This window comes from Mustela erminea, chromosome 16, assembly GCF_009829155.1.
Source record: "Mustela erminea isolate mMusErm1 chromosome 16, mMusErm1.Pri, whole genome shotgun sequence".
Lineage (NCBI taxonomy): Eukaryota > Metazoa > Chordata > Mammalia > Carnivora > Mustelidae > Mustela > Mustela erminea.
The window spans coordinates 42,342,196-42,354,738 of NC_045629.1; the positions used below are offsets into that span (position 1 = coordinate 42,342,196).

Consider the following 12,543-nt stretch of genomic DNA (forward strand, 5'->3'; position numbering starts at 1 on the left):
TCATTTGCCATTTTTTAAATGGGCACAGTAAGAATACCTATCCTATACTGCTATTGTGAGCACTAAATTAAATAGCTAAATATAAGTACTTAACATGGTGCTTCTCACATAGTAAGTGTTCGTTAAGTATTATTAGTATCATTACATCATGCTGGTTTAATCGGTTACTCATTGCTGAGGGGCCACACAAGTCCAAATGGCTTTTATAAACAAACAAACAAACAAAAACAATCTGAACTCAATGACCTCATATTCATTTAAAAAGTAAATGAACTCCTTTATAGTTAAGGTTCTTAGAGTATAAGAATGGTCTCAGAATATACTATTAACTTAATTACATATAAATTGTATACTTTTCTGTATTAACTTAATTACATAAATTGTATATTTTTCTGCTACTATTTGGTCTCCTAACTATCTTCTACTATCAGCTAAGTGGCTTCAACAAAAGTATCTTTGGATTTACTTTTAAGATGCCAAATTACATATGCGCTTTTTTTTTTTTAAGATTTTATTTATCTATTTGACAGAGAGAGATCACAAGTAGGCAGAGAGGCAGGCAGAGAGAGAGGAGGAAGCAGGCTCCCCGCTTGAGCAGAGAGCCTGATGCGGGGCTCGATCCCAGGACCCCGGGATCATGACCTGAGCCGAAGGCAGAGGCTTTAACCCACTGAGCCACCCAGATGCCCCTTACTGTTAGCAAGTATTGGAAATTCTGGAGTAAGATAGTATCACTTTCATGCTTACAGTATAAGTACTCAAAAATACTTTGGAAAATGGCAGCCTTCTAAACAAACAAACAAACAAACAAACTAATAGGCTTAAACACTAGTCCCCAGTTTTAAAACTAAAAACTGTTAGTTAGCTCTAATCTTTGTAAAGAGTTCCTAATTATCCTCCAATCTAAGAAAAAAATCTTTTCAGGTCAACATTCCCATCAATTCTTTGTTATTCTCTCCTCAGGAGTTGTACTAAGTTGTACAAGTTTACATATATAAAAGTTATATATCTAAAAAAAATTTTATATATCTATATCCATATGTATCTGTATTCCCACCACATGCATTGAGCAGGTCAGTATGGTTCTCTAGGGAAATAGTATGATATTAAATAAAACTGATTCTTTCATCAAGGTCTCAAAACTTCAATTTGCAATAATAAATAGCATCCTAAATATTCTCTCTTTTTTTGGGGGGGGGAAGATTTATTTACCTATTCATTTGACACACACACACACACACACAGAGAGAGAGAGAGAGAGAGAGCGCACAAGCAGGAGTAGAGGCACAGGGAGAAGGGGAAGCAGGCTTCCAGCCAAGCAGGGAGCCCACTCTGGGGTTTGATCCCAGGACCCCAAGATCATGACCCAAGCCAAAGTCAGATGCTCAACTGACTGGGAGTCACCCAGGTGTCCCAGCATCCCAAATATGTTAACCATGGTCCTAATATACATGGGAAACAAAAAACATGATTTTAGAATATCCTTTAAATCATAGAACATTCCAAGCAATGTCTTCTAAAACCTTTAAGAAAAATATCACAAGTATTCCAATCATTTCTCGGTCTTCTTTAAAAAATTAAACTTCACTGTCACATTTACTACTTTATTTGAAAGCATATCATAAAAGAATGATTTTATAAAAGCACTGGATAACTACCTCATTAGTTTTAGAAATCTGTATTCCTTCTGTTATGAAATAATTGGGTCCTTGTTATCACATTAACCAAAATTTGGGGGCTGGCACTAGATTGTATCTCTTGAGTCCCTCTAATGGAAGCTGCATACACAAAAGCCTTTTCAAGTGTATATTTTTAAATTATTACTGAATTCTAAACAATTTAAAGAAAAAAGCAACCGAGCTTCCCAAAGCAATTTCCATAGTAAAGTGTATAATCTGATTTTTAACAAATACATAACACTTCCCAGCAACATCTCTGCCCCAAGTTGGCTGTATGTTCCATTTGACTCAGTAGCCATTACAATTTGTAGGGCTCTCCTGAAGTCTTCTTCCCACCTTCATTCTATTCAAGGCACATGAGCTGGTTTCCCAAGTCACAAAGAATATATAGATCACTAGGTAAGAATTGCTCACTTGCTAGCTTATTCTAACTTACTCTCTCACACACGTTAAACACACATAAATCCACACATACACTGTTCATGCCATTACCTCTACTATAATCTCACTGGACGAAGTGTCCTGTCTTCCACCAAGGCTCCCCCTCTGCCCTGGAGTCCACCCCCATGTATATACTTTTCCTGCCCTTCTACCTTTACCGCTCCTTTACCATTTTCTCTGTCATTGCATTCATCTGCAGCCTGACCACCATTATTGCATTAGTATCATAATTGGTCTTACTGTCTCTGGTCTTGCTCCCCTCAAACCATCCCCCATACTGCTTCCAGAATAATCTTTCATCAAATAAGTTTAATCAAGAAAATTCCCCTGAAGTGTATTATATCCTTCAGTGTTTCCTCATGTCCTTCAGGATGGAGTTGTAATTCCATAATTTGGTGTAATCAAACCTCCATTCTTCCCCCAGTCTCTTTAACCTATCTTTATCCCAAACCAACACTGTGCTCTAACTACTTTGAATTACATACAGTTCCCTGAAATTACCACACTACATAACAGCTTACTGCCTTTGCCCATGCTCTTCCTTTCTCTGAAATAACTTTCTCTTTACCTGGATATATTATACTCCTTTAAAACAGTAGAAAAGTATAACAGCAGCCATTAATTCTACTCACATATCTTCCAGTTTTCCTCTCCCTCTAGGTAGAGACGATATTGCACTTCACAGTCCCCCTTTTGAAATTTGTTTTGACCAATAAAACTCTAAATGCTAGTGCATAATTAGCCACTCTCTTCCCATTGCTGCATCTGGATCATATGAGCTTTCCTACTAACAGATTTTAGACATGTAGTCTCTGTGAGAAATAAACATTAGTTATGTTAGGACACTGTGAATTGGGCTTATTTGTTCCTACAGCATAACCTAGGCTATCCCAGCTGATTAAAAAAAAAAAAAAAAAAAATAGGTTACCTTTCTCAGGAAGGCTTCCATGAGCCCAGTACAATCTGACTCAAATGCTGTTTCTCCAATGATGATAGCTTTGTATTCATACCTCATTACAACACAACACTGTAGTAAGATGGCTGCTATAACCATCCATTTCCCTTCAAACAGTCCTTAGAAGGGCAGGAACTGTGTATTTCATCTCTGTATTGCAGAGACAGCTTTTAGGCAAACAGGTTTGAGCAATGGAATATAGAAAAAGGCCCAGCAGGAGCCCACCTCAAAGTATCCATAGGCCCAGCTGACCAATAGCCTGCTTACAATTAGGCACAGATAACCAAAAAGGAGAATTCCATAGGTGGTTATACCGCCTCACCTTCCCCCTTTAAATAAACAGCCTCCACCTACCACCTCATTGCAGACAGCCTCTCCTCTGCCATTCTGCCCACCGCTCTCCCTTGCGGTATATTCAATATACTTCTGTCTCCTTTGTTCCGCCTCAGGTGAACTCTTTCACCCCCTGCACTACAGCTTCTACCTGATCATCGCCCCCCATCCAGTGAAGAGATGCTCCATTTGGACAACACATGTAGGGTCACCAATTAGCACAGTGCCTCACTCATGGTAAGTGAAACACTGACCACATTTGCTAAGTTAACTGGTAATTCATTCATTCACTTATCAAGAACCAAGAACTACTCTAGTTGCTAGAGATAGAGTAATACCAAAGCAAAAAAAACCACAAAGAACAAAAAACAAAAACCATCTGCCCTCATAACAGATTTTCCTGCGAAGGATAATGACAATAAGCAAGACAAGTAAGTATAAAATATATAGTTTATTATATAGCGATAAATGCTAAGTAGATAATATAGAGCAGGGATATGTGGATGGTGACCAGGTGATCTTGTAATAAAGACCCAAAGGAAAGTAAACAATGTGCTATACAGATATCTAGGGAAGAGCACTCAGTAGAGAGAATGGTATAAAAATCCTGAGGGGGAACATGCCTGGCATGTTCAAAGAACAACAAAGGAGCCAGTATGGCTGGGCAAGTGAGTGATTAGAGATGGTATTAGAGCAGTAACAAGGAATCATCTCTTGCAGAGGCCAGTTTAAGAGCTTTTAGCTTTTATCTTGAATGAAACAGAGAGCCATTGAAAAGTTCTGCGTGGAGGAAGAGGTGGAAGAGGATAGCAGAGGATAAGGTCAGAGATATAATGGGGGCCCATATTCTTTGATTGTATAACATATTTCCTCTCCCACAAAACAGGTGACACACAGATATACCAATTAATCAAGAAACGTTAAAAATGACATTGAATGACATTTTATGATGATCTCAATCTGCTTATTACTTACTACACCAGAGACATTGATTATAATCCATATATAACTACCAAAATATAGTAATGTACCAAAGTATCATAGTGTATCAAACATAAGAGAGATCAAGTACAAAAAGAGAGAGAGAGAGAGATCAAGTGCTTAAAGTAGAAACAAATCCTAGTAGACAATAAAACTAAATGATTTAAAAAATCAGATATAGATTTATAGCTCTAGGGATCTTGCTCTCTTTATTTGGATTTGCCCAAATACAAAACAAATAAAAATAAAATCATTCTCCCACTGTAATACTGCCTTCTATAAAAACTACATTCCAAACTCAAGTTCATTGCCAGAAGCAAACAAACCAAACCAAAACAAAACAAAACAAAAAACAAGTGAAAGAAAACAAACCACAAGTCAAAACACCTTTTGCCAAATGTTAAATCAAATAAACACACCTTGTGTTGTGTCCTTGATGCTGCCAAGTCTGAACTCTGGAGAGCTGCCAAGGGGTAAGATGTTTCCAAAGGCAAGATCTTTACTGAGGAAGCTGCGCTTGCATTCCTGGCAAATTCAATTCCAGATACCAATAACAATGCTCTTGGTTGCTTTTTCTTACTGGAATTCAAAGTAGAGTATATGGAAACCTTATAAATGGATGACCTCCAGTGCCCTAATACCTACAAAATAAAATCACTGCGGTAGCATTTTCTAAGAGGTGTTTCTTGGTTTGCTAAGTCTGTTACACATTCACTTGAATTAAGTTTCTCTGGTCAAATATACTTAGAAAATGTTGCATATCATGCTCTTTTTTCACAAAGCATACCTTCAAAAACAAAGCTCTGAGAATCCTGTAATAGAGAAGCCTATTTAAATTTACTTGACCCAATGTGTCTAAAATTTATTTAATTAAAGACCCCCTTTCCACTGTAATAAATAGTAACATTATTTCTTCAGATCACACTTTAAGAATGGTTCTTTATATAGTAATTATCTAAAAAGTAGTTAGAGATGTATTCACTATATTTTAGAATTGAATAGGAATATAAAGAGACCAATTTGAATTTGTTCTCTGTTAGTAATTTGTACAGGGTCAACCTATAAAACAAATTTTATTTATTTAACCATAATTGCTTAAATATGTTACTTTCTAAACTAAATGCCCATTAAAAAGCAAGAAAGAAAACAATCAAATAATAGATGATTTATTCATTTTTGTTTGACAAATATTTACTGAATACCTATTATGTGCCAGGCACTGAACTTATCTCTAGTTTTATATTGCAATTGCTCTTACATAGATACTCTTATCTATATAAGACAATGGTTCCAAACCATTTTCTCATAATAGTAACACCAACTCAAAATTTAACCCCAAGCATTTGAGAGCACAAGTTTCACTAATTCTAATAATATCATTAAAAATAGCTTGCCACCTTTAGGCTGTTTTTAAATAGTGATAATAATCCAGCTCAAGCGTGATAATACAAAAGCATAGTCTTTTAAAAATGGTGCAAAAGAATAAAACTGAAGTCTGACATGGGAAACAAAGGCAAAAAGAAAAACTAAATTCCCTTACTAAAACTAAATTTCCTTAATATTAGCCCACTGCCAAGTCCTTGAAACAGACAGCGTGACATTCCTCTAAGGACTCAACTGCCTCGATGTTAATACTTTGCTAAGGGCTAAAGGCAATCTTAATCTGACCCTCAGGATCCTGTAAGTCTACTTTAACACATAAAAATCTCTTTGGAAATATCTTTTCTCTCTATCACCGCCCCCCCCTCCAAGATGCATGTTGGCAATCATCTCCCAAGCTTATGACCTACTGACAGACAATAATAAATGACCTCTTCCCAACAACAGCTAGTCCCCTCAAGGTCCTGGAAATCCAAAAAGGGATAACATTATCCCGAACCCCTCCCAACTTGAAAGTTGGTATATAATCAGCCACTCTTCATGACCCCAGTGCAGCTATTTCTGAAAACAGTTCCTTATTCTTGTGCTTTAATGAAACCACCTTTTTGGACCAAAACGTCTCAAGAATTCTTTCTTGGCAGTTGGCTCTGAACCTTAATATCTTTCCTACATCAAAGTCCTGTTTTACCATACACAAAATTTAACTTAAATGAATCACATACCTAGAGGTAAATACTGAAATTATAAAAGGCTTAGAAGGAAATGGAGGAGTAAAACTTCATGACCTTGGGTTAGGCAATAGTTTCTTAGATATAGCACCAAACATACAAGCAACGAAAGAAAAAGTAGGCACATTGGACCTCATCAGAATTAAGAAAAACCTTTGTGCTCCAAAGTACATGACCAAGGAAGTGAAAAGACAACCCAGAGAAGAGGAGAAAATATTTGCAAATCACGTATCTGATATGGGTTTTATACCCAGAATGAAGAACTCTTACAATTCAACAGTAAAAATGCAAATAATCCAAATTTTAGAAGGCAAAGGACTTAAATAGAGATTTCTTCAAAGAATAAAAACAAATTGCCAATAAGCACATGAAAAGACAGTAGATTTCATTCATCACTAGGGAAATTCAAATCAAAACCACAATGAGATACCACTTCACTAGACAGACAATAAGACGTGTTATTGAGGATGTAGAGAAACTAGAATCTTCATACCCTGCTGGTGGAAAAATAAAATGGGGCACAGCCATCTTCAAAATAGTTTGGCAGTTCCCCTCAAAACCATACAGTAACCATATGACCCAGCATTTCCACTCCTAGGTATTTACCCAAGAGAAATGAAAACATATGTCCACATAAAAACTTGCACATGAATGTTTATAGCAGCATATTCTTCTAGCCAAAGAACAGATAAATCAAATGTGATATAACCATTCAATAGAGTATTATTCCACCAAAAAAGGAATGAAATATTGACACATGTGACACCATGGGTGAACCTTGAAAACATTATTCTAAATTAAAGAAGCCAGTCACAAAAGTCCAGTTAATACATCATTCCTATTGTTCTCTTTATATGAAATGTCCAGAATGAGAAAATCTATAGAGACAGAAAACAGGTTAACAGTTAGGTAAGGCTGGGCGTGAGAGCAGAAGAGATGGGGCATGACTGATAATGGATACAGGGTTTCTTTCTTGAGGTTATGAAAATATTCTAAAATTACATAGTGGTGATGGTTGTCCAGCTTTGTGAATATGCTACAAAACTTCTGAATTGTACATTTTAAAATAATAAATTTAATGGTTGTGAACTACATCTCAATAAGATTATTAAAATAAAAGAATCATAGTAATATATATCTGTAGTCCTTATCTAAAATGTTTGGGCCAGTTGTGTCTTAAAGGTTTTTAGATTACAGAGAGGTAATATGTCTCATTTACTGTAATTACAAAATAATCCTAGAGGAATATAGGGACAGCATATTAATACTTCATAGCAAAATCTTATCACTATTGACAATGACTAGAAAAGTAAACACTACATAAATAGTTCCATGTCATTTTAAATACAATTTTGTCTCAACTGAGTTTATGTAATACTTGGGGGAAAATTTATTTTGCAAAACCTTTATTTTCTTAAATAAGTTTTGGGTTTTGAAAATGTGAATAATGGGTGTTAATGATGATGATTAATATTAGCAACAATAATCATATCAGCAGTTTCCATTTACTGTGCATTACACGTCACATGTATTATCAGAAAGAAATTCTCATAACATTCCTGTGGGACAAGTACAATTAACTCCAACTGGGAAAGCTGAGTTTCCTAACAAATTAAGTGACTTTTCTAAGCACACACAGTTAACAAAGAAAAGGGCACAGATTTGAATGCAAATCTATCTAATCATAGAGCATACTCACTTTCCTCTATAATGAAGAGTATGTTCAGATCATCCCTCTGAGATATAGACTTCAAATCTATAAAATGGAGTAAAGAACTCATATATTATCAGAGATTATTGTAAGACTGAAATGAGATCATTTTTATGAAAATAATGTGGCAAATATAAAAGTCTATATAAATGTGAGAAAATATTACCTGGGATACTATTTTTATTATATATCTAAATCAATGTTCAAAGTGAGATACAGTTTTAGTCCAACTCTTTACAGGCATTCAAAATACACTAATTTTATTTGAAGAAACACTAAGCATTAAACATTGTTTTTTAAATATCTAAGAAAAGAAAATCCAAATGTGTTAAAGTGGTCCATAACTAAACGTCTATCTCAAGTTTTTATAAAGTTTTTATAAGCCATATATAAAACTGGTGCAGTGTGCAAACATATATATTGTGTTTGGTCTTAAAGTAGTTCTGTGTATCCAGGAGAGGCCAGACAGATTATTTTTTTTACATTATAGGTAACTTCTTAATCTTTTGAAATCTTAAAATTATTTCAGTTTAACAGTCTGCTCACAAAATTTATGTACCATTTAAGTTCCTACGATAATTAGAGGATTATCTATATATCCTCCCTCAAGGAAAATGTTGTTATAAATAGGACATGCGAGGGTATATCCCAATGCAACTTCTGTTCCATGATGGTATATTCATAGCATTAAAAAAATTTAGGGAGTGCTATATTTGAAAATTTAAGAACCATTATTCTAAAATACCAATCCAATCACATGGGCTTTACAGTATAAAAATCTAAAATGGATCCTCACTGGCTATAAGATGAAAATTGCTTTGTATGGCATATAAAACAGCCATCTCGGCCTGGGCCAGCAGGTCTTTATTGCCTCCACTCCAGCCACTTTTCTGTGTTCCAGCCACTGAATTTCTTTCATTTCCCATCTATGTGATCCTATTGACAGCTTAGTAGCTTTACAAATCTTGTTCTCTTTGCCTTGATGTTACGTTAGCCCCAGCCTTACCTACCTTAAATTCACAGGCATCCTTCAAGAACTTTCAAAGCCACTCCCCCTATATAATTCACCTATGTCTGCCAAACAGATCTTTGCTGATTAACTGATTGACACATAACTTAATACAGTACATGCTTTTCTCTATAAGTACACAGATTTTTGGTATACATAAAGTATTACTATTTCTTACAGTACTGCAATAATTAACTGAATGTCTTTGGAAATGAAATTCTAAAAATCTTTATATGAGTATGTTTCATTTATGGCACAGAGATGAAAAAAAGAAATTTTGTATGATTAAATATAAAGAATAATAGACTTATTTTTAACCCCAGTCCATATAAGACCAAGAAAAGCAGGGGCGGGGGTGGGGGTGGAGTAGAACACTACAAGGCAATTACTGAGTAAATTTGTGTACCTTGAAATAAAAAGAAAATTCCAATCTTATATACTAAAGTTTATAGTTTAGGACAAGAGTTGCAAACTTTTCCTATAATACAACAGATCATAAATTTTTAGGCTTTGAAGGTTGAGGGAAAATCAAATTATAACTGTGTCACAGCAATTTGTAGTGCTCTGAGCAATGCAAAGCAAGACACCCACACATTTGCTTGTTTGCTGCAACTACTCAACATTGCTGTTTAAGCACCACATACAATATGTAAACATATGTGTAGATGTGTCCCAATAAAACTTTATTTGTAAACAAAATTTAAAATCCATGTTTACACCACAAAATATTGTTTGTTTTTTCCAACCATTTAAAAGCAAAAACTATTCTTAGTTCACGGGTCATAAAAAACAGCAGTGAGCCAGATTTGGGTAGCCCATGGATCATAGTCAACTGATGAATGGTTTAAGTATATATTTTTTCAGAGTAAACAGATCCTCTCCCAGAGCCTCCAGAAAGGAATGCAGCCCTAGTGATTTCAGCCCATTGAGAACTATGTCAGACTTCTGAACTACACAGATCTATAAGACAATGAATTTGTGGTTTTTAAAGTCACTAAGTTTGTGGCAGTCTGTTAAAGCAAGAATATAAGTTAATACAGTTCTCATTTTTAGTTTCTTCCTCATCTTTACATTTTACCTTTTTATCTTTCTACTGTCACTTAATCATTGTCTGTCCTTTTTATATGGAGTTCTCCTATCCATAGAGGCCATGAATTCTTGTATTAGATGTCAAAGAATTTCCTCAAATGTTCTTCTGTAGCTTAAAATTCTTGATTTTCACAGGTATTTCACTGAATCTTATGATTAACTTTTCCTTGGATTTGTGGGGGTTTTTTATTCTACTCTATTCATTTCAAATGCTAAACCTATCCAGAATACTTTGGCTTTGAATGAGACTATACAGATCATTTCTACTAGTCGAGTCTTTTCCAAATGTATGTATGTATGTATGAGGGGTGGGTGGAGATGTTGAGGAGAGAAGGGGAGGCAGAGAATGGACACCTAGGAAATGACAAAATGGAATCAGAAACTGGTTCTTTTTTAAATTATACCTTTCCATCCTTAAAAAAATCTGATAAGCCCTTGCTCAGAGAGATTCAGTGCTATACTGAACCACTGTGAATAATGAGAATGTATTCTAATGTTCAAGCACATTCTTCATAAAAATGGAAGAACCTCATAAATCTGCTACTGTATATATTCAGTTATAAGGAACTTGATGCCTGAAACATTATAAACCACCCCCCACTCCACCCAAAATAATGTATCTACTGCTGGAGCTAAGTCAAAACCTTTCAGTCCAGTGTACCTTCTATCTAGGGTAGATATAAACTATAATCCACAAGTAGGACTTTGTCACAGGTACCCATATAATTTATTATTCTACATCCTAGAATATTCTAATATTTTTAATATCTATGATAAAATGTTTTTTGGGTTTAACCATCTTCCTTTTTCCTTTGCCAAAATTTTAAGTTGATCAGTCTAATTAATCCATTAATTTTGCAACTATATCACTACATAATACTTTTTAAAAAAATTTTTTTTCTTTATTTGAAAGAGAGTGAGAGAGAGCACGAGAAGTTGGAAGGTCAGACAGAGAAGCATACTGCCCATGGAGGTGGAAGCCTGACACAGGACTTGATCCCATGACTCTGGGATCATGACCTGAGCCGAAGGCAGTCACTTAACCAACTGAGCCACCCAGGAACCCACTACATAATACTTCTATAGAAGAACTAAGCATCTTTTTAATCCTGTTGTCATTCTCCACGTTCAGTGCTTGGAAACCATGAAACTGATAAGATCTCTCACTTATGCAACTGTCTCCACCTTCTGATTCAACAAAACAGAATTTGTTAAACCTCTGAGTACAGCGTATTTATCTTTCTATTGTTTAACATCTCCAAATTAAGAAGCTAAGAAATCATTTTTTCTTTTTCATGAAACTGTATACCTATTTCACTCTGCTGTTGCAAAGATACTTAACAGGTATGGATGTAAGTAAGAGGTGTGAAAAGAATTAGCTCTAGGAATCTATGATCCTTATTTGTTCAGTTAGATATGTCTTGAGGATATCAAATATTATAAAATATGCATCATTATTTTCCATTAATATTGTTTTGGACATTCTGGGAGAATACCAAAAAATGACAATTTCTAAGCAATATTTTTATTAAAACCTTCACACTTAGAGCTAAATCTATTGATATCAAAAATATGAATACAGAGAAACAAAGACTAGGGAGAAATCTGGCCTAGCCTTATGTTTCCATGTGGAGGAACTTCACTGGAACAGTGGTTCTCGAAGGAGGTATTTCTGGCATTGGAGGAGGGGAAGAAAATTCTTCACTGAACTATACCTCTATGTTACACAGGGTCCCAAAAGCCAGGAGCTTTTAAACACATAGTAATAATTTAAAAACACCTCTGCATATTTCAAATGACCCAAAGGGATCACCCAGGGTAGAAAATCAGAACTCTAGGTTAACAGTCCTGGCCTCAGATCCCACTCCCTACTTGCGGCTTCCCAACAGGAGAGTTATCTGATTGATGGCTGAAATCCATTGGTCCATATTACTTCAATGGGTAGATAGTAAATACTGCAAATCTGTAAATACTAGAGTTTTCCTTCTTTTACTTCACTTTCCTCCCTGGACCATGCCTATCAGTAATTCTGGGTAAGTATATCTTCTCTGGAAACTGAAATTTTCTCTCACTGAAGTCTAGGTTCTGAAAAAAGCAGCAGAGGTAGAAAGGGACAGGAAGTACTAGTATTCATTTCTAGTCGCCTATTGAAATTTTATGCCCAATCAGTTACTTAGTAATGAAGCTGATATTGTAACCTCCACCTGTTTACAAACTCAAGAGAGAAAAAAAGCTAT

The 12,543-nt window shown here is 35.3% G+C and overlaps 1 protein-coding gene across 9 annotated transcripts in view; it reads right to left on the reverse strand.

Annotated features, from left to right (window-relative positions):
- The window catches only part of TRIQK (triple QxxK/R motif containing), a 102,164-nt gene that overhangs the window by 86,937 nt on the left and 2,684 nt on the right, over positions 1–12,543 (reverse strand). For 4 of the 9 annotated variants that reach the window (XM_032316244.1, XM_032316238.1, XM_032316242.1 and 1 more), the window contains exons 2-3: positions 8,197–8,253; positions 4,809–4,968 (exon numbers count right to left, since the gene is read on the reverse strand). The exons of 2 other annotated variants lie outside the window; for them this stretch is intronic. The gene's annotated coding sequence lies outside the window, so the exon portion shown is untranslated. Of the gene's footprint in view, positions 1–2,752; positions 2,933–4,808; positions 4,969–8,196; positions 8,254–12,543 lie in introns of all 9 variants that reach the window. 3 more of the 9 variants (XM_032316237.1, XM_032316236.1, XM_032316245.1) reach the window with 2 other exon arrangements.